The sequence below is a fragment of the Neomonachus schauinslandi genome, chromosome 6 (assembly GCF_002201575.2).
Source record: "Neomonachus schauinslandi chromosome 6, ASM220157v2, whole genome shotgun sequence".
NCBI classification, from domain to species: domain Eukaryota; kingdom Metazoa; phylum Chordata; class Mammalia; order Carnivora; family Phocidae; genus Neomonachus; species Neomonachus schauinslandi.
The window spans coordinates 71,502,158-71,530,147 of NC_058408.1; positions in this window are offsets into that span (position 1 = coordinate 71,502,158).

Consider the following 27,990-nt stretch of genomic DNA (forward strand, 5'->3'; position numbering starts at 1 on the left):
CCTTCCTTCCTTCCTTCCTTCCTTCCTTCCTTCCTTCCTTCCTTCCTCTCTTCCTCTCCCCATCTCTCTCTCTCCCTCCTCCTGGGAGTTATCTTGCATATTGTGAAGAATATGAGTTTGGGGGATTGTTAAGAATCTGAATTTAAATCCTGGTAATAAAAACACTGGACATATTTCTATTTTATTTTATTTATTTATTTTTTTTTTTATTTTTTTTTTTTTTTAAGATTTTATTTATTTATTTGAGACAGAGAGAATGAGAGAGAGCACATGAGAGGGGGGAGGGGCAGAGGGAGAAGCAGACTCCCTGCCGAGCAGGGAGCCCGATGCGGGACTCGATCCAGGGACTCCAGGATCATGACCCGAGCCGAAGGCAGTCGCTCAACCAACTGAGCCACCCAGGCGCCCCATATTTCTATTTTAGATTGATGATAGGCATTGTGTTAGACACCAAGTATCCATTACAGTATTTGATATATGAGTGCTATTACTAGTCCCATTTTATAAATGAAGAAGAAATTAAGACTGTGAGAGGTTAAGTTACCTGGCTAGTAAGTGGCATCTGAAGAGTCAAAGCAGTTTTGTTTTGTTTTGTTTTGTTTTTTCCTCATTCTAGAGCCAAAGGTTCTAACAATTTGGTCATATAGATTATTAAAAGATTTCAGTACTAATTAACAAATACTCAATTTTTCAGGACCCCAGTCTACCCACAATCAAACACTGAAGGGTCTGGTATGAAAGAAAGTCTTTTAGACTCCCATGAACTAAGGCTGGAGTCCATTCTTGTTAGTAGGTGCTCAGAATATATTGATTGCTAACAAATCTGTATTACCCTTGTGTATTATTCAGGCATCTCCAGAGAGGAAGGGCCAGTAGGATGGAATGTTGGGGGTGGGGTGGGGGGAGAGAGACAGAGATGGGGGGAGAGATGGAGAAAGAGAGATATTGAGTTTACATAATCGTGGGGACTGGCAAATCCAAAGACTATAAGTCAGGTTGGAAACTCAGGTAAGAGTTGTTTGCAGACTTGCATCTGAAAACCACAATGAGGGCCATCAGGTTAGAAACTCAGACAGAATGTCTCTGTTACAGTCTTGAGGGATAATTTCTTTTTCAGGAGACCCCAGTCTGGGTTCTTAAGGCCATTAACGGATTGGATGAGGCCACTCAAATTGTAGAGGGTAATCTGCTTTATTCAACCTACCGATTATAAATACTAATCACATGTAAAAAAAATGCACTCACGGCAACATCTAGAGTAATGTCTGTCCAAACAACTGATCAGCATTGCCCAGTCAAATGAATACATAAAATGAATGATAATACTTGTAAATATCTGTATCTTACCAATGATGCAAACTTAAGACAGTTATTTATGTGTTTTGAGACCCATTTCTCATTAGTGACATGTAGCTAATGATACATGAGTACATGAGACACGTGTACTGTGTATGCTTTATATAGGCATATACAGCTAACATACACATGTATGTATAGTATATGCATAAGGTCTATTTCTTATTCTTGTTTTCTTGGGTGAATATAGAACTGCCCCTCATTGGCTCTGCAATCCTAGTAATTTCTCCCTTACTAGCCTTCAGTGTCCTCACCTGTAAGAAGTCCTTGAGCTCTCCTCTGGCTGGAATATGTCATCAATGGGTAATGTCACCTTCAGTGACATTTATTTAATGTCAGGATTCATAAAACTCCAGAGTGATCTCTATATTTATCTATTGACAGAAAGGATGTTGCCATCATATGGTAGTGATCAGTGATGATCAGGCCAAAGAAGGTCCTAATTTTTCTATCAGTGGGAATAGTTCCAAACTGGACCATCCACACTCCCCTGTCTGGTTGCCCTGGTGACCACAGTCGTACGTTTGTGGGAAATTAGGTCAGTACCTAGGGAACACGATGTTTTTATTTCAATGCCAACCTAGTGGCCAGGATTAGGACTGAGTGGCATATTAGCTCTCAGGGTGAGATGTACCTGCACAAGGAAATGTATGAATACTGAGAAAGGAAGCTAAGCATTTTTTAACAGGATTAAACTGCAAATGCAATTGTTTACCACTTATAGTGTTTTTATTCAGCTGGCTAAAATGTATCCCCACCATCTTTCCCTATTTTTGCATCTAAATAAAATTGGCATTTAAAATAGACATGTTACCAAAAAAATGTCAGCCAATGCCTGATTTACTTCTAGCATTGATTATTTGTGCTCAGAGTTAATTCAGGTCCGAGTGGACGTCTGCGATTGATTCAGATGGGCAGTAATGGAATAGCATTGCCAAAGCTTCTCCTGGGGTTCCTCAGTCTGTTCCAAAGCAGTCTCTTTATGTTCACAGCCAGCAGGGACATCAGCTGTGTGAAAAGCTTTTTCATGAGCCCACTTTGGCATCAAGTTAGAGAATAGGAACATAAAAGAAGCTTTAGATATGTAGATGTTTCAATGGCCCTAAAAAAATCTGTAAAAATAAAAAGTTCATATTTCCTGAATTAAGAATATTTATATCCAAGGAAAAGACAGATAAATGACTATACAGATATCTCCTCTTCAGTTTGTGCACTAGGCAACTGGTTTTGGGGTTTTGTTTTTCTCCAGCCAACGTAAGTTAATGTATACGTCTTACACTGGAAGCTGTCTTTGAAAGTCCTCAGACTATGTCTCTTCTCTGTGAATAGGGTCTAGTGAAATCCTCTCCCCAGCTGGCCACTTAATAAACTAAATGTTTTATGATGATAGAACCCCTAAATTCATCAAACTGCAGAGCATTTAATTACACATTTCTTTCAAACGTGATTTGTGCCCAGAGGTGAAAACATAACCATCGACATGTGGAGTTCTAGCTCATTTCTCTCGTGTGTGATTGAGCTCTTGGTGATGATGCTCTGTTCATAGAATGCTAGTTTGTTTCTGATCCAGCAATTCTGTTTCTAAAGCTACAATATGTGCTTCACACAAGCATTGAGAATTCAAGTTGTGAGTCAACCAGATCTCCACTCAGAACAAGCTGTAAATGTATTCCCACAGGTTAGCTGACAACCCATTTGGAAGAACCAATAAAATGGGGGAAAATGTGACTTTAAAAATCATCCAGTATTAATCTTCATTGATACTATCAAGATGTTGGTGTTTCTTTTGAAATGTATTTAATATACATTTGTATATACTCTCCCTGCAAGCCTCTATCTTTGAGGCACCACTGGTACTGGAAAAAAGGAACCAAGAGATGTTTGCCGACACATGGGCAGATTTCTCCACTTGCAGAAGGAGAGGGGGGTACCCCATCCTTTGCTAGGACAGTACACAACCAACAACCACCACAAAAGAGCCTCCAGGAGCTTCAGATACAAAGGGCATATGATTTAGGACCAAGCTGGATACTTCTGAGGACAAAGGGAGGGCTTTATTAACAAACAGAAGGAACCAGTGCTGCCCAGGTGGTCCACATTGTCCTCCCTGCTCTTGACAGCTCCAAAGCCCCATAATGAGATGCATAGATGCCAATTTTGTGCCATAAAGTAAGCAAGCTTTCAGTCCACACCTTTTGAATTGAGCACAAAAATCTAATTTGGGTGGACTGAACTCCATTTCTGGCCCCACCACTTGCTAGATGTTCAGCTTTGGGCAACCTATTATGTGTCTGTGTCCTTCCAACTTCCCACTAAATAATGTGTCTGACGATAGTACCTGTTTCCTGGTATCACTGGGTAATTTCATAACATTTTATGCTTACGGCATTTAGGAGAATGCAAAGCATCAGTGACTCAATCAACATTTACTTCTACCAAGATACTTTTCCTGGGGTATTATTTTTATTATTATTGTTATTGTTATTATTATTATCATTATCATTATTGATTACAGTTCTCTAATTAGAGCTTTAGAATGAGAATCTAGGCTCCAAACTGACTCATAACAACTTTGTTTTCACTTTTACCACTATTGCTTTCCCCGCATTGTTCATGAGTACGTTCTCTTCACTACAAATCAGGCAGAGGAGTTTTCTAAGGCCTTCCAAGGCCTATCCATCATACCTGGAGTAAAATCTAAGTCTTTATCACTGGTTATGGACACCAGCCCTGTAAATCTCATCTCCTGTCCCTCTTCCCAGTGCTCAAGCCTGCATGAAATACCCTGTGTTCCTGCTGTATTTCAGAACATTCTAAGCTCACAGAACTCCAGGGCCTTTGCATTTCAAGTTCTTCCAGACAGGGACTCTCTTCATCAGGGTCATGTCATTCAGGCCTCTGTGTGAATCCCCGTCTGAGAAAGGCCTTCCAAGCTTCCCACTTCCCATCCCTCTTTGTTTATTTACCTGACTTCATTTCTCTTTGTAGCATGGGCCTCTCTCCAGTATCACGTGCCTGTTTTCTGTCTCTACTGTAAGTTTCCGTATGTCACACGTGGTGTAATATTTGTACCCAGAACTGCGTCTGGTATATAGGAGCTACTGAAACTGATTATTTGTTTAAATGAATGCCAGAGTGAACAATGAATGGAATAATTGAAAGAATACATGTTTAGGATAACTCATGTTTCAACAAACAGAAGAAAAAAAGAAAATACATTATCACCCGCAGTCCCATTAAAGTCTAGGTTGTTTTCTCAAGGTGGGGGATACACACACACACACGCACATGCACACTCGCACATCTATTTTATGTAACATCAGTAAGAAGGTTTGATGGAATAGTTACATTCCAACTTGAAAGCAAATTTTTTTTTTCCAACTAGAATCTCTAAGTGTAAGTGAGTAGAAGTTAAGTCTATTGCTAAAGGTCAGAATGTAAGTCAAGTGCAATAAAATCTATGGAACTCATAAGGTGAATTATAATGACCTTATAAGCCTGGCTGTACACATTATCAAGATCCTAAATTCTTGTCCTGGATCTGCCTTTACTTGTATTTAGTGCCCCTCAGAAGGCTTTTTCCTCTATTCCCAAGGCTTATCAACAGCACAATCCTTTGATTGGATTTTATGATCTCCCCCATGCTCCATGAATAGGTAACATGGGTCCAGGCCAAGATATTTTAATGCTTCTGTTGTACTAACCATTTTACTGAGAACTGTATCTAAAACTTGTGCTTCCCTGAACACTAGTTGATATTCAGTCCAAAACATCAGTGCTTATGGTAGTTGATCACATAAGCCACAGCATTTATGAAATATCCAGAGGAAAAGAAAAGTTAGTTTTCCAAATAAGCTATTCAGTTTTACAAATGTATGTGTGTGTGTGTGTGTGTGTGTGTTTGTATATGTGTGTGTGTATTCTTAAACAGCAGCTGATTTGGGGAGAGTGTGATCAATTCATCGAAAAGCTCCTTACATCACCTGGAACAGAACTGCTGGAGCCCCCACCCCTCATCAGCCATACTGAAAATCTGCTTTGCACCCTACATTGTCAAACATCATGTTCCGAGAACTCAGAACATGGTAGATACAATAAATATCTGTTGTCTTCGCCAACTAAATGAGAGTGCTGATTAGCTCTATAATAATTTTAAAGGTTTCAATAAGCCCAGCAGGCAATTTAATAAGAAACTGTTGCTTTCTGCCTGGTCTTCTGTGGTGAAAATCAGGACTCCGCTCCCAATGGAGAGAAAAGGAATGAAGTGTATTTGATTTAAATGACTATGTACTGAAAATTGCTTTTTCTCTCAGTCTATTTTGCAGACTTCAGGGAAAAAAATAACACTAAAAAGTACAATATTGCAAATTTAGCAGAATGAAGACACTTGGAAGAGCAAGACTCAGGAAGCTAATACATGATTTTTACTGGGTCATCTTCAACTCACTGGTTCCAACATTGCCCCGTTTGGGATTAGTGGATGTTGCCATCTGTTGTTTGATAGTTTATAAAAAAGGAAGCATTCACTCCAGTGTTTCTTGAACAAACATTTGAAAAACATTATAAATATTTGTATTCTGCCTCATAGCCTGAATAGAGAGGGTAGCACTTTGATACTGAGTAGCTGTTCCTTCAGAAAGCACTTGAGCCATATCAATGACATCGACGTCCCTGTGAGGACATCCCTGTCCAGCTCCACAGCCACTGTCAGCCAGAGGTGAGCTGGCCGTCTGGCCATCTGCTACCATAAGACATGTCCTGGCTTCCATTCCCGATGACACATGTATTCCCATATGTGTACTTGGAGCCTGGTTCCTGGCATGATCACAAGTCCAATTTGAGTCTTCTTCGTGTGTTTAGTAGGAAAGGCAAATAGCTTTCATCTCAAGAGACAACTCCTAGTGATTGCTTATGGTTCTATAGAGTGCTGTGTCTAAAATCCTGAGTCGGCTTCCAAATTCAGTAGAAAGGAATGCTAGCATTAATTATGTTTTCTAGGGAGGGGAAGTGCTCATATACTTCCTTTGTATCTGCCTTCCCTGGTAGAGATTATCCTATCTTTTTTTTTTTTTTCAGATTTTATTTATTTATTTGTCAGAGAGAGAGAGCACAAGCAGGGGAAGCAGCAGAGGGAGAGAGAGAAGCAGACTCCCCACTGAGCAGGGAGCCCAGTGCAGGCCTGGATCCCAGGACCCTGAGATCATGACCTGAGCTGAAGGCAGACACTTAACCGACTGAGTGACCCAGGTGCCCCTAGACTATCTTATCTTTTATGATTTTAGCAGATAGGGAAAGTGAGGACCTTTTAAAGCCTCACTCATATTTTTACTGTGGATTTTTTAAAAGATGTGTCTTGACATGCTTAAAATCGTCTTTAATTTTTTTTACAATGTACATTCTTAGATTTTCAATTTATTTAGAGTGAATGTTGCTTAACTGAATCTAAAAAAATGTAGACCATTACAGTGATTTAAGTCCATTTATCACCCACCGCATTCATGACACTTTAGATTTCAGAACATGGTAGATACAATAAATATCTGTTGTCTTCGCCAACTAAATGAGAGTGCTGATTAGCTCTAGATTAGAAGGATTTCATCTGTATACATTATAATATCCCATAAGACATTAATATAGGTTTTTTGGGGGAGTATTTTATTTGTTAGAGAGAGAGAGAACACAAGCAGAGGGAGCAGGAGAGGGAGAAGCAGGCTCCCCACTTAGCAGGGAGCCCAATGCAGGGCTCGATCCCAGGACTCTGGGATCATGACCTGAGCCGAAGGCAGACGCCCAATGACTGAGCCACCCAGACGCCAAGTTTTTCTAATTTCAAAATTATGTGCAGAAATGAGCTTCCATTGCATAAAATGAGGCAGAATAGCACAATTTGGTACAAGATTTATTATCTTGAGGCTTATTTTTCACGGACAAAACAGATTATTACAACAGGATACAATAACCATTAGTACCTCTGGTTTAAAGATAAAAAAAAAAAAAATTGGGATTCAATTTTGATGCGTCCTACCTAGGATTACTCAACCCCCTCTGTGTTTCATTTAATTTAGCATGAACAAAAATAACATAAAAGGTACGTAATTCACGGCGTTGTTGGAAGTACGTACAAAACTGCCATGAAGTGCTTAGAGCCGAGCTGCAACAGCTACGCAGACACTCTGAGTCTGTGTCCTTAGCGGTAAAATTCGCGTGGTGATCTCCTTCCTCCAGAGACCGGTTGAGCGCGCTGTCACCTAAGGGGGAGACTCAGAGCATCTTACTCTCCCGCAGTGACATGCTGAACCATGCTGGACTCTGAGGCAAAATGAAAATGTGTACCCACAGGTGGGTGTGCGTGTGTGTGTGGGTGTGCCTGTATCTGCTGGTGGTTTTTTTTTTTCCCCTAAAACATTGCATTAAAATATTATTTTATTATTTGTCTTGATTAGTGAGCTCCTACATGTACATAGGGTGAGTGCCTCACCCACTAGCCCTGATCTCATGGGCCCTTCCCAGGACTGCAGCAAAGTAGTTGATGGATAAGCAAGACTGCAGAGAATGTTTAAGATTAATCAACATGCCAAAAAAAAAAAAAAAAAAAAAGCCCCACACCAAAACAAAACAAACAACACTACTTTAAATTCCAAATGCTACCATTCCTACAAAATAGAAACTTGATGGAGAATTTACCAAATTTGACAAGAGTACTCAAAATTTATAGTTGTGCAGCAAAGAGAATGTCTGAGGTATCAATAACAACAAGAAGATAAATCACAGTACCTAGAAGACCGAATTATCTTTCAATTATCACTAGAGATATCAGTATAACAGAATTGCTGTCTCTCAAGAAACAATCAAAGATGATGAGGCCAAAACATGTAAGAAAAATAAGTCTTAGCGATTTGTATCATGTGTACTCATTTATTTTGGAAAAAAAAATCTGGACATTGTGATGCTAGTGGGATAGGCCCACTATTAAAAAAATGTAGTTAGCCATGATTTATTTTCTCATGTTAAATAAATGTTCACTTTTGCTCTTAATTTTACATTTGTAAATTTGTATTTTTTTTTAAAGAAATTCAGAAAATTTTCTAAGTTTTAGGCTTTACAAAAAGGGAATTGCCACTTTCCCTACCAGTGGAGGGAGAGGGAGAGAGAAACTTAAGCAGACTCTGGGCTCAGCGTGGAGCCTGACATGGGGCTTGATCCCATGATCCTGAGATCATGACCTGGGCTGAAACCGAGTCTTACACCCAACCAACAGTGCCACGGAGGCAGCCCTTGAAAACTTGTAAGAGTGATGGAACCAAGCAGGACCAATTTTGATCCACGTGATTTCTTTCCACGTTAGAACGATTTTTACAACAGAAAGAACCAGAAAAGAGGGATGGAATGTTAGGTCCTTGCATCCAAGAAGACCGAGTGAGGGTACTGATATGGGGTAAAGTGGGCAGCAAGAGGAACGCCTGGGTAGTCTCAGAAACAGAACGTCTCTTCATGCCAGTGAGCAGGCCACTTTACATAGAGTGTGGTGATGGGAGAAAGAGAACTGAGGGGGAGCCGAGGTGCTGAGTTTCAGAATGTGAGTGGGTGTTCAGGCTCCTGTCTACCCCGGGTTCTCCAAACCTTTCATCGCATCAGAGGAACTTGAGTAAATTCCTCTTACCCTGCAAAGACGATGTTCCTTGTCACTGTTGGAAGGATTTCTCTAGGGGAGATAGCAGAACTTCACATATTTGGCACACACATAGCCCTTGATAATCATTTCTTGGTCACCACTTGAATTTTTTTCAGAAAACTGGTGATGGCAGCAGTCGATACTATGTCAGTCAAAGTATGCTTTCTCACAAGGTTACCAGATATTCATCTGCATTATAAAACAAATGGGGGATAGAAAAAGCATTCTAGAAAAATCTATAGCATTTCCTTCTCTATGGAGAAAAATTATAATTGACCTTAGTCATATGACAGGTTTGACATTTAAATATATTGAACTTATCACCTCCTAAGGGCACATATAAGTCACACAATAAAGGGAGGTGATTTCCACAGTTAAAATAGATTTATTGTAGTATATAATCTTTTTTTTAAAAAATATTTATTTATTTGAGAGAGAAAGAATGAGACAGAGAGAGCATGAGAGGGGGGAGGGTCAGAGGGAGAAGCAGACTCCCCACCGAGCAGGGAGTCTGATGCAGGGCTCGATCCTAGGACTCCGGGATCATGACCTGAGCCAAAGGCAGTCGCCCAACCAACTGAGCCACCCAGGCACCCCTGTAGTATATAGTCTTAATACCTATGTCTTTTATTGCATTTTGTTGGATGCTACCTATACTACAAGTAAAAATTACATAGAAACATTAGTGAAACTAAGAAATGTTAAAACACCTTACCTAATGTATTATTTATTATTACTGAGCCTTAATGAGAAAATACCCTCTAAAATCATGGACATTGTAATACCTAGAAATCTTTTTAAAAGAGGAAATTCTATAAGTTTCAATTTTTTCTCAATAAATGATGCTAAATGAAAGTCAGTTATCACTTGTAAGAGTGGCAAAGAATTTCAAGTTTTTAGATTTCAACTAATCACACGATTGAATATGAACAAGCATTATGAGTTAAAGACCCAAAATATGGGCAATGGAGATAAGCTACACTAATTGGATGTTATTTTTTTTAACATATAAGATTATGAGAGTTGCTATGTCCTTTATATTAGTTATCATGATTTTTTAAAAATGTAATATTTAAGACCTTGCATGTCCTCAATGAAATGTATCTGATCAAACCATCAGCAAATATTTAATTTTATTTTTTAGTACTTGCAGGTACTTAATTGAGTCCCCAGATGCTGTTCTGAAAGAATTTATGTTCTAAGAAAAATCAGTGTTCTAGTTACTCTTGTTTTATAACAAATACCTTAAAGCAACAATAAAAAATTTATGATTCCTTGTAGTTTCAGTGAGTCGAAGCATTTGGGAAGTTCTTAGCTAGCAGTTCTGGGTCAGGGTCTCAAAGTTGCAGTCAGATGGTAAATGGTGCTCAGATTGGGGGCAGAGGAGGGGCAGGGACCGAGAGAGATGTCCAGGTCTGTCTTGTTCTTCAAGGAATCCCACAGTCTCTTCCTATAGTCTGTCTGCCTGGTCTCATCACAGTCAGGATGTCAAGTTATCCTCTCAAGAGATCTGAATGGAACCTGGAATGCCTTGATCACCTAGTTTCAGAAGTTACATAGTGTCACTTGCACCGCAGTCAGAATGACAAACCCACATAGGTTCAAGGGGAGAGACAATGGGCTCTATCTCTTTTTTTTTTTTTTCTGCTGATAAGTATTTATTGATTGCTACTATGTGATAGACAAGATGCAGGGGCACCTTGGTAAACATGAAAGACAAAATTCGGTCCTCATCAATTCTAGAAACAGGCCATGAATAAGAAAATTTTCTTTTTCTGAACACTTGTCACTTTCATCTGCAAAGCAGTGTTTGAGGATAGCTATTACATATCTGTTACTGTGGTCAAAAATAGCACCTTGACTTTGATTTAGATCCTAGACCTAAAAGAAAGACCATTAGAATTTAAATGAATATGTAATACATGGCTACATTTGTGATGAGAGATATGGAGGTAAGCATCTCTGGAAGGCACACTTTGCCACAATCAGTAGTCACTTAATTGTTTAACTGAACAGACCCTAATATTGAATCAGTCAATTTGATTCTCTTCCCAGTAAATAAAAACCTTTTCTTTAAAAATGTCCCATTCTAAACGGAGACTTGCCACATGAACATTTTAAGCTAGATATTAATCAATGCATTATGATGGGTAGATTAAACTAACAAAAATAATCCAGACTACACAGATGATGAAAAATGAAGACGGTGAAATAAAGAATTATAGATTTTGATACACCAGACTTTGGAGTAGAAACTTTGTATTAAGTTGAATGGGAAGAGCTAGGAAGATATAAATAAGAATGAAACATTGTCCCTTCCTTAATATAGTTTCCTATCCTCTGAGGTATTTAGGCACATAAATAATTATAATTCAAGAGAGAACAAATTGTATGTTTTTAACATATGTATGCATACAAAGTGAATTGTAATAGTCATACAGATATAGATAAGGCTCGTAAAATGAAAAGACCTTCTTGGTGTCTGTGTCATTGTATGAGTGTTTTAACACTCTTGGTAACTCTAGCATTTTGTATATGGAAATGGGATGATGAATAGGGTTTCCAAGAATACATTGTGTTAAGGATATTTGAGGTCCTCATCGTAACCCCAAAGGCATAGTGTGTAATTCATTAGAAGATAGGTTCAGTGCAAAGACTTGATTGAAAATGACCATCAGGGCGCCTGGGTGGCTCAGTTGGTTAAGCGACTGCCTTCGCTCAGGTCATGATCCTGGAGTCCCGGGATAGAGTCCCGCATCGGGCTCCCTGCTCGGCAGGGAGTCTGCTTCTCCCTCTGACCCTCCCCCCTCTCATGCTCTCTCTATCTCATTCTCTCTCTCAAATAAATAAATAAAATCTTAAAAAAAAAAGAAAAGAAAAGAAAATGACCATCAGTTTCTCATCTTGCTACTATTTCACTTACAATTTTACCAGTAGAATGATCTCTTTGGTAAAGACCCCGGGCAGTGATATTGAAGTGATGTGCTGGGCCACAGGATGAATCTTTCCTTTTTGACAAATTAATACTCACTTTGGATTTCCTTAACATTGAGGCAATTGATAGAGATGACTAAGAATGTAGGTTTTAGAGACAGGCAGATTGATTATCTTGCTCTGCTTTTTAGTGCCTGTTTGATTCCAGGAAGTTAATTTAGTATCATTAAGCCTGCATTTCCCCATTCTTCTGTTGGAGATGATAACATTGGCTTTAAAAGATTCATGGGTGGGGCGCCTGGGTGGCTCAGTCGTTAAGCGTCTGCCTTCAGCTCAGGTCATGATCCCAGGGTCCTGGGATCGAGTCCCGCGTCGGGCTCCCTGCTCTGCGGGAGGCCTGCTTCTCCCTCTCCCACTCCCCCTGCTTGTGTTCCTGCTCTCGCTATGTCTCTCTCTGTCAAAAAAATAAATAAAATCTTAAAAAAAAAAAGATTCATGGTGATTGTTCTATACAAGGTGGCTCTATTATTATTATAGCTTCTAAGACTATTCCTCAAGTGTAGTACATTATGAATGCTTTCACACAGAAAGATTTTATTACATTATACTCACAGATGGATTTTTCTGAACATTTCTTTTGATATACTCTGTACATCAATGTTAGAACTATAATATAATTTCTCAGTATATTAAATAGTATTTTTATGAGATAGATCACAACAAAGTCTGGTCCTTGTTCAAAGATTTGCATGGATGATGGTAAAGGTTTAGGTTGCTTTCACTTCAATTAAGTACAAAGAAGCTAATAAGTTAATTGAAAGAATACACAGAAGTGTGGGCTTACTTTTATTAAGATAAAAGTAAATGTATAAGCTTGTGTTGGGTAGCACTGTAGCCCATAAAATAAGAGGAAGAAACTGTAAGGTCAGTGTAGCTTTGAACTGTCAAATTACCACATTTTATACCATTAAAATATAAAGCCATGGAAGGAGAGGGGCATCATTACTTAAGAATTTATCCTGTATGGGGTGCCTGGGTGGCTCAGTCAGTTAAGCGTCTGACTCTTGATTTCGGCTTGGGTCATGATCTCAGGCTCCTGGGATGGAGCCCCATATCGGGCTCCTCTCTCAGTGTGGAGTCAGCCTGAGATTCACTCTCCCCCTCCTTCTGCCCCTCCCCACTCACTCTCTCTCTTTCTCCCTCTCTAAAATAAATAAATAAAATCTTAAAAAAAAGAATCTATCCTGTAACCATATAGGGAATATTTCTTTGTTATATATTTGTATTCTTCTTCTTTTTTTTAAAATTTTTAATCACAGCATGGTCCTATAGCAGATCTGTTTAAATCTACCCTGTGGGGAAGTATTCACATTTACTTTACTGTTAATTTTATATATTATTTTTATTTCATTACTTTTGGTCTAATAAAAGTACATTTCTATGGCTTTTGTTTATTCTCTCAGGAATTACAAATAGATTGTTGAGTTGAGAACAGTTTTTTTTTTTTTTTTTCCCCTGACCACATAAATCAAAGGGCATAAAAAAAATCTTAGTTTCTCATTTCCCTTTGGTAAAACTTTATGTCCACAAGCATGGCTGGTGTTTTGACACAGTGATTTATGTTCACCTTCTGGTTCTTTGAAATAGTTGTTTCCTAAACAACTAATAAAGTGCCTTGAAATGATTCTAACTTAATAATTATGTCTTTCTTTCTCACTCAGCATCTTGTAGAACCTCAAATGATCCACTAGATTTCAGTTACATCCATTACCAATTATTCTGCATGTACTGCAAAGTCTTGAGCTATGAACGGGACAGACCCAAGTTTAAGTATGGGCTTTTGTATCGTTTCTTTAATACTATGCAAATATATATTAAGCATTTTCCAATTATCAGGCACTCTCTTAAGTACCAGGAATATAATGCTGAGGAACACATAGGAGATTGCAGTGCATGGAGGGGACGAGTAAACATTTACCATGCAGGATATATGTTTCAGATATTCTAATGGTGTACAGGAAGGGCATTTGACTAAGAATCGGGTGATAAAGAAGCTGTCACACTGCGGACTCTAGCTGAGATGTAGAAGACCCAAAGATGTGAACATGATGTCCCATGTCTAGGAGTTGGAGTGAAGATCAAGAGAGAAAAAGTGTTGCAGGCAGATGTGGAAGCAAGTAGACAGACCCAGAAGCAGGTGCATATTTAGTGAGGAGACAGCAATAATGTACTAGAGCTGATGTACAGAATAGGAAGGGAACAAGAGCTTTTTTCTGCTGTAGAGCATGGTGGCTGGATCAGAGAAGACATATCAGTGCTATTAGAAGGACTTCAGCATTTACTATCTGCAAGGCATTGCAAGATCATTTTTCTCTAACCTCAGCTTTCTCGTCTGTAATCATGGAGATAATAATGACTGCTGTCATGGACTGAATGCTTGACTCCCTCCAAAATCCATATGGTGAAACCCTAATTCATGATGTGATGGTATTTGGAGGTGGGGCTTTTGAGAGGTAATTAGGTTTACATGAATGAGGTCATGAGAGTAGAGCCCCAGTGTTGGGACTAGTTGGGTCCCAACCAAAGAGTGGAGGAAGGGACCAGAGCATGCCCTCACTCGCCTGCATGTGCTCAATCTCTCCCTCCCTCCGTCTTCTTCCCCCCTTTTCCCTCCCTTCCCTGAGGATGTCCCAAGAAGGTGTCCATCTATGCATCAGGAAAAGTGCCTCCACTAAGAACCCAACCATGTCCCCAGATCTATGAGAAATAAATATTTGTTATTCCAGCCACTCAGTATGTGGTATGTTTGCGAGAGCCACCCAAACTGACTAAGACAATTACATTGAGAAACTATTGTGAGAATTACATGAAAATCATACACAGATATTTTTGCCAAAGGTCTTACATGCTACATATACATGTTTATTTTTTTTTCCGTGTTGACATTTCTATACTTTCTCCATCAAGCAAAACTATTATTTAAAAATAAATTCAAATGAACAGCTACTTCCAGTCATTATGTTAGATGCTGGAAATGCAAGGGAGACCTGCTTCTTGGTTTCATCACACTTATGACTCTGTGGACAAGATCAATACTGAACAACAAATACAGGAATAAATAACAAAATATGCAATGTTATATTATGGAGACATATACATTAGCTTAGAGAATAAGCTAGTTTAAATGTTCAGGAGCTTGAAATATTTAAGATTTCAGGAAAATGTAAAAATCCATTGGGCGTATAGTATGCGTAGAGAGTGTGGGCTGGAGATAAAAATTATTTTTTTTCCAGCAGAAAAAATAGCATTTGTGAGCACTACATGAATAGTGTTCAGAGTCATTGATGCATAGATAGTCAAGAGCAGAGTGTGATGAAGGAATTCTGTAAAGAAGAATGAGGCCAGATTTTAAGAGATTGCAGAGAACATGAATGGATTCTAAATGGTGAACTAAATCAGAAATGTCACTAAAAAGTGACTTAATCAGAAAGACTTTACAGACATCCCTTTGTGATATGCAGAATAGAGTGAAGAGAGGCAGGAATAGATATGGAGAGTTCAGAGCCTCTTGCTGTATTTTGAGGATCAACAGTTGTGTTGCCCAGGGGTTGGAGAATAAAGAATAGATTTGAGATATGTTCAGGAGGTATGGATAACAACACCAATGTGTCCTTGATTAGAGGGGAAGTGAGAGAACCTTAGGGATCTGAAGTGGCTCCCAGATTTCCGACTCAGGCGACTGTACAGAAAGGACTGTCTTTGGTGGACAAGGGGACCCTGGCTACATGAACACCATGGGGGATAGTGGAGGTGATGGAGGGATCTCACATTTCTTGTTAAGTTTTTGGCACATCCAGATGGAGACGTCTAGTAAGCAGAAACGAATGGGGATGAAGATGTGCTCTAAACATGAAAGCTTGGGGGTTGTCTGCTCCACTGGCAAATCCATGGGTTGGAGTGGACAGAGGCTTAAGGAGGGAGATGGGGTTCATCACTGAGAAGAGAGCCTAAGCTAGAATCTGAGAGTTTTTTTAAAATTTAAAGGTGGAGAAAAAGAGAGCCACTAACAAGACACTGAAAAGGAGAGGCAGAGGCTCAGGAGAACACCAGGAGCGCATGGTTTCTGCCAATGCAAGATATGCTAGTAGGACAACCTCAGAGGTTCCACAAAGTCCTGAAAGGGGAAGGGAAGGGAGGATTGAGGATCATAGGACCTGGATGGGAAGCAGTGAGATGTTCGGTAGGTAGTAGAATCCACATTGAAGTGTCAGAGCAGAAGTGGGCGGTACAGACGATCTTCTTGAAGACTTTGGTATTTAAGAGAGAAGGAGAGAGTGACATAGCTGGGAAGAGCCAGTGACTTTATTTACATATTTATTTTTCTGTAACTTTCAGTTTGTTTGTCCTGTGAGTTGGTTTGGGAGAGAATTTGACAATGTGAGAGAGAAACCTTATTCTTCTTGATTGGGTAAATTTTTGATATTTGAAATTATGGTGGGAAGACATTTTGTAGCTGATAGTCTCCTAACATTTCATCACTTCTGTTAGTGACCTATCTTACGTCCTTGATGAATTAAGAGTTATGAAGATGCACTTATCTTGGAGAAGGACTTACAGTTGTGCTTCCTTAGCAATTTGAAATCTGTTGAAGTGTGTTTATTAATGCTGGATAGGATTGGAGGTGAGGTTTTGAAAAAATGGAAAAAAAAAAACCTATTCTGAAGAAAGCATGGTTTTTGTATCTACTGTTTTGAGAACAAGTGATCTCACTCATCTCTTTCGACTCAGATGACAATGAAGATAGTTCCTTTTTACTGAGATAATTCTAAGAGTACCAATGAATTTTAAAATGTCAATCATGTAGCTATCACTGAATTATTGCTGAATGCACTATTTCTTAGAAAATGGCAACCTAGTGGATGATAAAACAGAACAGCACAAGGAAAGGGACTCAGAAGTAGAGTATTCCATGACATTAACTAAATCGTACACACACCCCAATCAATGCAGAGGGGTCAGTGTTGGACCCCTGGACAACCCATGTTTCTTCCCTCAGAAGTTTTTCTCAGGTAAAAATATTCCACTTAATTATATGAAAACGCTATTAGAAACAAATGCCTGGGGGCACCTGGGTGACTCAGTTGGTTAAGCGACTGCCTTCGGCTCAGGTCATGATCCTGGAGTCCTGTAATCGAGTCCCGCATCGGGCTCCCTGCTCAGCGGGGAGTCTGCTTCTCCCTCTGACCCTCCCCCCTCTCATGCTCTCTCTCTCTCATTCTCTCTCTCAAATAAATAAATAAAAATCTTAAAAAAAATTTCTAAAAAAGAAACAAATGCCTGAAGAAAGTGTTCAGATTTCTTTATTGTGCCAAAAATTATGCTGCATTTTTTTTTTTTTTTTTTTTAGATTTTACTTAAATTCAAGTTAGGTAACATATAGTCTATTATTAGTTTCAGGGGTAGAATTTAGTGATTCATCAGGTGCATATCATGAGCACCCAGTGCTCATTCCATCAAGTGCCCTCCTTAATGCCCATCACCCAATTACCCCATCCCCCCACCCAACTCCCCTCCAGCGACCATCAGGTGCTTGTTCTTTATATATTTTATGTAGAATAGTTCCAACGTATTTCAGAAACTCATTTTAAAAAAAGAAATGGAACAACTATAAGGAAAATTTTATTCAAAAATAGTCTTCAAACTTGGAAGTGTAGATGCATAGTGGAGTCCTCTTACTGCAGATCCTTTTTGCTCTTCTCTTCCTATCACCATGCACTGCAAAGTTATAATCTTAAGTGTGTCCAGGCTCTTCCTGTATTACCCCGAGGTTTAAAATATTGTTGAAGTAGAAGATCACCAACACCTTGCTTTAATCAGATCTATTTGCTGACTAATTGGCTTGTATTTTGAAAAAAATAACACATTTTATTTAGGGTTCAGTTAGGTTGCAAGTTCAAATTCTAGTTCTACTATTACAATTCTAATTTCTGTTACCATTGCAAAAAGAAGATCAGTTTCCATGCATATTCTCATATTAGGGCCCCTAATTAATACAGGTTAGCAGAATATATTCACTGTCATTCTGGGGGTTAACTTGAGTATTTTCCTTTATGTTTGACTTGTTTTAGGGTCAAATCTAGATTAAAATATATTGGGTATCAACAAAATTATATCATTTTACATATTTATATATTTCCATAACATGTTTTGATATGTGAATCATGTAACATAAATGTGTTTGTGCCTTCAGAAAGGGGAATTGATTGAATACTTATTAATAAACCCCTTCTAATAATGATAGGTGCTGATCACATAATTTTTTAGCAAGTATATGAATTGCAAGTCAATAAAATGTTATGTCTAGGCAGATATATACTGTCCATCTCTGGTAGATGGATCGCCAAACCACCAAAACACAGTGACGCGGAAGGCATGCACTTCTTAAGATAAGTTTAGGATAGTACATCAGCGGCATTCCACAGGTACAGTAAAGAGAATTCTAAATCATATAGCAGAGTTGGGATAAGTAAGTGGAATTGTTCTTGGGTATATGTAGAGTGAAAGAAAGAAAAATAACACCAACAATAATGCTTCTGAGATGAAGAAGGAGAATCTGAGACACATTGTGTCTCAATATTACACAGATCTTCCTGTCTCGGGCTCCTGAGGGTGACGATGAAGGAAATCCAGAGCTCTATTTATCATTGATTTTTGAAAATTGACTAAAACTTCCTGAGTGTTTATTTTTGGGGGGAGCATTTGGGGACCCTTTAAAAACATACAGTTTGAGAAAATATTCAAGAAACAGTAGGAAGTATATTAGATGTTTGATCAGATTGAAGCAGAGAGATATTTGCTCTAGATATAAGAGTTGTTTCCCCAAAACTGTATTTGTAAACTGCCACAACCACTAATGGCTGGAGTTAACATAGCTTCTAAATAGCAGAAGCTACTGATGGAAACATACCCACATTTGTCTGCACTGTTTGAAGGGGATGGGGTTCTGGCATGAGTAACCTGACAGCATCACCCATGCCTCTGTCCACCACCTGCTTTCCTGCCTTGCCCTCTTTCTATGATCCAGACTCATTTTGAGGAACACCTGCTCTCTTACCTGCTTGTCCTCACCTGTCCTATTTACTACCCTGTTGCTGGTCCCCACACCTTCCCCAGCATGCCATTAGCCCTCGGTATCGAGAGAACAGACGTGCAGCATTGCTTCTTCTGATAGAGTATGTGTGCATTAAGAACAGATGAGGGTCGGGGCGCCTGGGTGGCTCAGATTGTTAAGCGTCTGCCTTCAGCTCAGGTCATGATCCCCGGGTCCTGGGATCGAGCCCCACATCGGGCTCCTGGCTCAGCCGGGAGTCTGCTTCTCCCTCTCCCTCTGCCTCTCCCACTGCTCATGCTCTCTCTATCTCTGTATCTCTGTGTCTCAAATGAATAAATAAAATCTTTAAAAAAAAAAAAGAACAGATGAGGGTCTGGAAAATATGGTGATGATACCATGCAAATATGTGTGTGATGAACCTACCTCTACCCAGGAGGCTGGATTTCACTGTCATTTCATTGAAATATGTTCACAGAGCTTATAATTTTTTATTGACGGTGTTGGCATTTAACATTGCATGGCTAAGAATTACAGGTTTGCCATATTTTCATTGCTGGCTGGGACATCCCTTATGAACTTCTCCAGAACGAGTTTCATTGACTCACTCCAGACTGTGTGAGAATGACAGAGGGAACCAGTGATACCAATACACTGGAGTTTATGTTTCCTTTATTTTCACCTATAAATTTAAGGAAAGCCACATCTAGGAAAATGCTACTAACAGAGAATGTTGACAAGAGTGTAATTAAGATTGTAGTAGTCTCTGGCAAATCTAGAATCTAACAGCTCGCCTAACATGCTAGAACAAGAGACTCTGTGGGTCTAATAACCGGAAAACAATATTCACACCTTAAACGATGTGCAGAGTATCCCCTGGTGTAATTTATACTCTTTTACTGTGGCCATACTTATATATTTGTATCATCTAGATGAGGAAGAAAAATATTGTTTCTCAGGCTGTCAGTGTTAGGAGAGCTTTTTAGTGCAATCTGTTTGTTTTTCAAATATTTAAAATCTCTGTAGAGTTGAATCAACATAGAAGTGAACATGAGTGTAGTTAAAAGTCTGTGTGTCTTGGAAGGTATCCCCGCTTCTATATTTCCAGCTGTTTCCATTAACTGCAGAATTATCCTGTCATGTCACTTTGAGTCTGGAGTGAAACCTGAGCTTGTTTCAGAATACAGCACATGGTAATCTGTTGCTATGGAAATTATGAAGCCCTTTTAAACAAAGCTAGAAAGCAGTCCAGTGGGATATAGATTTGAGGCAAGAATATACATTCTGGAGAGATCTGAATAATTGCCCAGAAATAAATCAACTGTCCATAATCCCTTAGGCTCGGAGTGCTGGGGTGGCTCTGGAAGTTGGCTGAGGGAGCTCCCAGGGAGACTGGCAGGCTCCCCACTTGTTTCAGGACCAAGGAGAGAGCCCGTACTCCGGCCACACTCCCGAGCTCACTTCAGTCTGCACCTCCGTGGGGGAGAAGCAGCTCGCTGGCCTCAGGAATGACCAGCCTCTGAGTCCCCTCTGCCCACAGTTTTGTTTGGGGAAGCCTGGCAGGTGGGCCCGCTGCCCTGACGGGACGGCAGCTTTCCTCCAACACAGCACGCAGCGACGTCTTTTGGAGGAGAGACAAGAGTCAGGGACGGACAGAAAGACAGAATGGACTCACTTACAAACTTGGGGAACGAGTCTGTCTCCCCAGATCCCGCTCTCTGAAGTGGACTAAAGTAGCGCTTACTGAGTCAAAGAGAAACCAGTGTGAATCAGAGAGTAACGTAAGATAAGCTTCACTTACAGGAAGCCTTAGGGGTTCGTCTGAGTTCATCTAAAAATAATGTTTATACAAATACATCAAATGTTGGCTCTGGTATAGAAAGTACCAGCTTAAAAAACAAACAAAACAAAAAAAAACTAAAAACAAAAGGAAGGAAGGAAGGAAGGAAGGAAAGAAGGAAGAAAGGAAGGAAGGAAGGGGAAAGAAAGAAAAAAGAAAGAGAAAGAAAGAAAGAAGGAAAGAAAGAAAGAAAGAAAAAGAAAGAAAAAAGAAAAGAAAAGAAAAAAGAAAGGAAGGAAGAACTAATAATTTGCTGAGACTGGGGCTCCTGAAGGACTATAAAATGTGTATGAATTTAAATTATAACTTTAGAATTATAGATAACTGAGACCATCATTAAAGTCAGCAAAACATGATGCTGAGGATTTCTTCCTAAGTCCCGGGGTAGCAGAGTGATGAAGGTGATTTGTAAAACTCTTTCCCCTTTCACCTAAAGTACAACAAGGAACACTTTTTTAAATGACCAAAATAATTCCATCGGTACCCACTAAACGGCTTCATGTGTGTTTATGTGTGTCTCTCTCTCTCTCTCTCTCTCTCTCTCTCACACACACACACACATACACAGAGTCTGTGTTTAGTAATGGGCTTTAGGTTCAAGGAATCTAAGAGGATACCTTGCTAATCCTTGGATTTTCTATGGAAAGTGGGGAAACAAACAAAGCTAACTGAAGTTTTATTTTTACCTACTACTAAAAAAAGAAAAATAAAGTTCCTGAGTCCTCAGGAAATTATATAAAAGTATAATTCATAGTAGGTCCTACCTACCATACAATATGTGGTCCCTAAGTCCCTCTCCTGCCCATAGCTTAGGTTACAATGAGATTCTTTTAAATTTTTCTGTTTATTTTTTGGAAATATTTTCCTCAACAACTCTGGTCTTAAATATTTGAACTATTTAAGTATCAAAGTGCTTGGATTTCAGTAGGAGTTTATCATATTGTTTTTTTTTCTGATAAAATAACATACTTTTACATATTTGAAGTCCTATGATGTTTTTAAAAATATTGAAAGTAAACTTTGATGGTTAAGAGTCTTCAATTACTTTATTTTTTCTAAGATTTTTCATTTATTTCTCAGAGAGAGAGATAACACAAGCAGGGGAAGCGACAGGCAGAGGGAGAAGGAGAAGCAGACTCCCCACTGAGCAGGGAGCCGGATGCGGAGCTTGATCCCAGGACCCCAGGATCATGACCTGAGCCAAAGGCAGATGTTTCACCAACTGAGCCACTCAGGTGCCCCAAAATATTGCCTATATTTATGCCTAAATAGATGCAGTGTGTAAGTGCAGTAGGAGTCAACCCAGTGTGGTAGGCAGAATTCTAGGATGGCCCCATGATCTCTGCGCCTGCTATTAAGCAGCATCCCTTCTCCTTGAATGCGGGAGAACTTGTACCTTACTTACAACCAGTGGAATATGGCAAAGCTTACCGGCTGTCCATCCTGTGATACCCCAGGAGAAATATCAGGCTTTTTCTTGCTAGTACACATAGAGAGCTTCTCCTGCTAGCCTAGAGGAAACCAACAGCCCTGCTGTAAGCTAACAAGACGGTCATGGGGCAGAAGAAACAAGGGACATCCTCTAGCCCCTGAACGCAAGCACCTCCCAGCAGTCAGGGAGAGGTCAAACCAGGACTCTCGGTCATACCGTCATAACCAAATGAAGTCGGCAAATAACCTGAATGAGCTTGTAAACAGATGGTTTTCGTAGTTGAGCCCAGCCAATACCTTGATTACAGCTTTGTGTGGGAACCTGGCCTGGACCCCGTGACCCCTACAAAGTCTGAGATGAGACATGTGTGTAGTTTTAAGCTACATTTGTGGTAAGTTGTCACACAACAATGCAATACTAACAGATCTAGCATGGAAGACTTATAACTGAAAAGGGGCAGCATGAGTAATACAGTTGTTGTTGTTGGTGGTGGTTTTTTTTTTTTTTTCTATTTAAAGCAATAAATTTTGTTTTATCTACGCTTCTCCCTTTAGGGAAAAGAAAAGTATCCTTAAGGCAAAAACAAAATAGTTAGAAAAGTAAGCAGTTGGCATTTGAGAAAATATTTTTAGTAATTATTATCTATACTTCTTTTTAGTTTTATTTTTGTGGTTTCAAAGGATTTTAGGTTATATGCAATAGTCAAATGATTTGACCTTATAATTTTGTCCAAACTTAAAATTAATTCTTATATTTAGAAGCCCATCAGATGTACATGGAGATAAATGCCCCATTCTAAATTCAATGCTCTTTAAGAATTAAGTTGTAGGGCGCCTGGGTGGCTCAGTTGGTTAAGCGACTGCCTTCGGCTCAGGTCATGATCCTGGAGTCCTGGGATCGAGTCCCGCATCAGGCTCCCTGCTCGGCAGGGAGTCTGCTTCTCCCTCTGGCCCTCCCCCCTCTCATGTGCTCTCTCTCATTCTCTCTCTCTCAAATAAATAAATAAAATCTTTAAAAAAAAAAAGAATTAAGTTGTAAAAAAATGGTGTGAACAGTTTCAGCATCTTCACATATTTTAGTCACAATGTGTATGTACACACATAACTATGTTTATGAAATTAATTATGGCTTTCAGCATTGTCCTTGAACTACTGTATTATATCCCCAAATTGCTCTTCTAAAATAATAATCCGCCTGTTGGAAACTCAGCACAGCTAAGTATTAACTGGAGATTATGCTGTTCTTATCCCTGAAACTATAGAAGAGGCAAGTCCTGGGTGGAAGGAAGGAAGGAACGAAGGAAGGAAGGAAGGAAGGAAAGGGGGAGGAGAAGGGAGGAAGGAAGGAAGGATGAAGGGAGGGAGGAGAGAGGGAGGGAGGAAGGGGGGAAAAAAAGAAGAAAGGCATTGCTGGGAAAAAACAAAACAAAACCCTTGTTAACTAGAGCTACCTTGAATCCTGACAATAAAAGGGTGTCAAAATAAAAAATAAAGTTGTACAACACGAATCATGACAAAGGCTTACTGGTGTGTGTCCAGATGACCTCCAGCCCCCAGGTCCCTAGTCGAGGGTTTATTGTGTGGTTGTTGTACCCACTAGCTTTGAATCCCAACTCTGAATGACCACGGACATTAACAAGCCTAGAATGGCTTGATCCCAGGCAACTTGGTGAGACACAGCTTGTAATGAGCAAGGCTATTTTGATAATACTGCTGAAGCTTTTGTTCACTAAAGCTTTAATCTGGGTTAAAAGAAGAAGAAGAAGAAAAGGCCTTCTCTGCTTCTCTTTACTTTGGATCTCCTATTGACTCCAGGACTCAGTCCTCATTCTGGAAGGATAGACAAAAATCCTCTTATGTCTTGCTTTCTCAATGAGATATATTTGAGAATAGAGTATGAATTAGTATTGGTTTGCGTAACTTTAATTAGATACTCTGAAATGCTTCCTACCAGCAAACTGTGGTCTAAAGCCCCAACAAAACGTTCTATTTAGTTAGTATACAAATTTGCCAGAGCTAGTGAATGGAGTGAGCAACATTTCAAATCTCTTGATAAGAGGAGAAGTAGCTTTGCATTATAATATAATATAAACCTGCCGTTTGTAGGTATAATACAAGGATAATATAATATAAGGTATAAACCTACTGTTAAGTCAAATTCCAAAGAAAAAAAATTAGATACAGAAAATAAAACTTGTATCCTTGACCAGCTATTTGCTTGTTATTGTTCATTAAATCCCAGTGCACAGATGAACTGGCATGAATACAAAAGTTTATGGTAATCTTCACAGCTGTATGTAGAATGTAGCTGATTTTTGGCATGCATACACATCCATACACATATGGAGCATTCTGTGTAACCCATTGCTCTATAAAATGTGCAGCATTCATTTTTATGAAAAAAATTCTCCCCAAATGCTAATATAATTAATTTTGTGAGTTTTTAGAATAACACAAAAATACACATTTTGCACAATTACAGACAAAAATGCATGTTATATATATTCAAGCGGTTATCTGTGCAAGAGGAGGTGAGTGAGAATAAGAGGTGCTAAAAAGGAATGTAAGAAGTAAACATTCATTAAAGGAAATATTTGTGGGGGGGGATATACTGTGGTTTCTCTGTGAGCATAACCACCGTATTTCTATCCACCATTTTATGTGTGTATGTGTGCACACGGTAGTTTCTAAGAGAGGATGCATACTATTTTTCTTCAGTTTTAAAGTTTGACCACCTATTTTATTTGCTACATGTTTCATAGATTTCATGATTAGAACTTTAAAGGTTGCCTAAATCTCCTCTGGTTACATAATATAATTTGCATATCCACATCTCCATTGTTGACTGACTTAATTTTTATTTTTTTTAAGATTTTATTTATTCATTTGACAGCGAGAGAGCAGAAGCAGGGACAGAGGGAGAGAGAGAAGCAGACTCCCTGCTGAGCAGGGAGCCCGATGCGGGTCTCGATCCCAGGACCCCAGGATCATGACCTGAGCCAAAGGCTGATGCTTAACTGACTGAGCCACCCAGGTGCCCCGGTTGACTGACTTTAACGAATCATTTTTAACTGTGTAGATAACATTTTGTTCATGTTCTAAAATAAATCCTCATCTTCAGTGTTTAAATGTTTTTAAATGTTAAAAATGTTTTCAATACTTAAAGTCTTTCCAAAGCATATAATATAACTAATTTCTTCTTTAATAAAGTAAACTAAAGTGAGTTTCATGTATGTGTGATTGGCTGTTGTTCCTTAAAGAACTAGACTTTGGAACACCTGGGTGGCTCAGTCGGTTAAGCATCTGCCTTCAGCTCAGGTCATGATCTGGGTCCTGGGATTAAGTCCCATGTTGGGCTTCCTGCTCAGTGGGGAGTCTGCTCCTCCCCCCGCGTGCCACTCCCCCCTCCACCCCGGCTTGTGTGCTCTCTCTTTCTCTCCCTCTCTCTCAAATAAATAAGGTCTTAAAAAAATTGGATTTAGGGATTGCTTTATCTGGAATTTCCCACATGTGTTGACACTCTCTTGTCTGCACCTATCAGCTAATCATACCAAACTTTGTGTTAAAATGATAATACTAATACATAAAAATTATCGTACGTATGCAATATTCCATTAGATTATAAGTATTTGCAAAGTATATCCCATTTAAATCTCTTAATTAGCACATGAGGTATAGGTATTAATCCTCTAATATCCAGATTAGAAATCAGTCTCAGAGAGGTTAAGGAATTAGTTCAAGGTCAGAAGACCATCAGATCTCAAACATTTGCATCCCAGCCTCAGCACTCTTGCATGTGATGCTGATATGTCCCCCAAATTGTAGACATACCCACAAAACCATGAAGAGGCGTGATGTGTTTATCAAATAGCAGGCTCATTAGCAATATAGTTAAACAGCTTTGGAAATGCCCTGATTTTTTTGCTCCCCGTGTGAGGAGAATGACTGAGAGTTACGTGACCCAGTTACTAGCCAGCCCGAAGAGTCAGGGCTGGAAGCCACATCCAGGTCCAGTTCCTAGCTCATCACAGCCCCCAGCCTCTCTGATGCATCTTCTTTCTTGATGGCACCTGCCACTCAGTCCACTTCGCTGGAATCCCCCCTTTGGAATTAGTTACGGATTCCCGTTACTGTGTTCCGATCCTAGAGTTCACCCTAAATCACAGTCAGACCATGAGAATATGTGTATCTGAAGCAAAAGTGTTTTCTTCATTCTTTTTCAATTCTCCTACTTCATAGGAGCCTGGTCCATAGTGGTTCCTGTTTCCATGTGTATCTCTTACACAGGCCTGATTTCCATAGATGCTTGTGTTTTCTGATTTGAGAGCTCGGTCTGATCTCTGCGTATCCTCCACTGTTGCTTCTGGTCCTTCAGAATTCTGTGTCCCCATTCTCTGTCCACCACAAGCTGCACCACTCCTCTCCATATTGCTAAGGAAGGGGAGCCTCATAGTGTTTACTAAAAAGGAGTATTTTACAGTGTTTAAATCCATTCACTTTGAGGGCATATTGGACATGCCTATTGGTGTGTTGGAGTTTTAGGTGTAACTTTACATGTGAGACATGTGGCTAGAGGCAGTGGGCATACAGACCTCAATTAAACAGACCCAGCCTTCATGGAACAAAGAGCACTAGGGATGCTCAGACACATGCAGAACCGACCGAGTGTCATCCGTAAGAGTTCACGTGATAATACTGAATGACCAACTCCCTTTGACCAACCGTTTCCACTCCTAGAATGTCATGCTAATAGAGTAGAATAAAAGATAGTTCAACAAATATATCAGAATTAGAAACTAAATGTTAAAACATAAGTATTTGGTGAAATAAATTTTATCTGTGTATATGCATATATATTGAAAGATCAGGGGCACCTGGGTGGCTCAGCTGGTTAAGTGACTGCCTTCGGCTCAGGTCATAATCCTGGAGTCCTGGGATCGAGTCCCACATCGGGCTCCCTGATTGGTGGGGAGTCTGCTTCTCCCTCTGACCGTCCCCCCTCTCATGCTCTCTCTCTTGTACTCTCTCTCTCTCAAATAAATAAAATCTTTAAAAAAGAAAAAGAAAGATCAGTAATGATGCCTTAGGTCTAGATTTATTGACAAAAGGAATGTCCATGACATTTTGTTAAAAGAAAAAAAAGAGGTTAAAATGTATGTAGAGCAGGATTCAATTTGATTTTAAAGTATAAAGTATGTGTGTGAGGGGCACTGGGTGGCTTAGTTGATTAAGCATCGGACTCCTGGTTTCGGCTCGGGTCATGATCTCAAGGTCATGAGATAGAGTCCCACATTGGGCTCCACGCTGAGCAGAGAGCCTGCTTGAGATTCTCTCCCTCTCCCTCCACCGTAGCACTCAAGCTCTCTCTCTCTCAAATAAATAAATAAATAAATACATTAAATCTCTAAAAAAAGAAAACAAATGAAATATGTGTGAGAGAGAAAAGAGAGAGAAAGAGATGTAGAGATATTGACACCGTATTTTCCCCCACTGTCTCAAGATAGTGGAGTTTTCTTTGACTTTTCCCTTTTCTGTATTGTGTTTTTAAATTGGCTCCCTAAAATTCACCCAAACTCATCCTGCACTATATACTGCATTTCTTACATCTTGTTAAAAAATACATACTTTTCTGAAAGCCTAAATACAGTG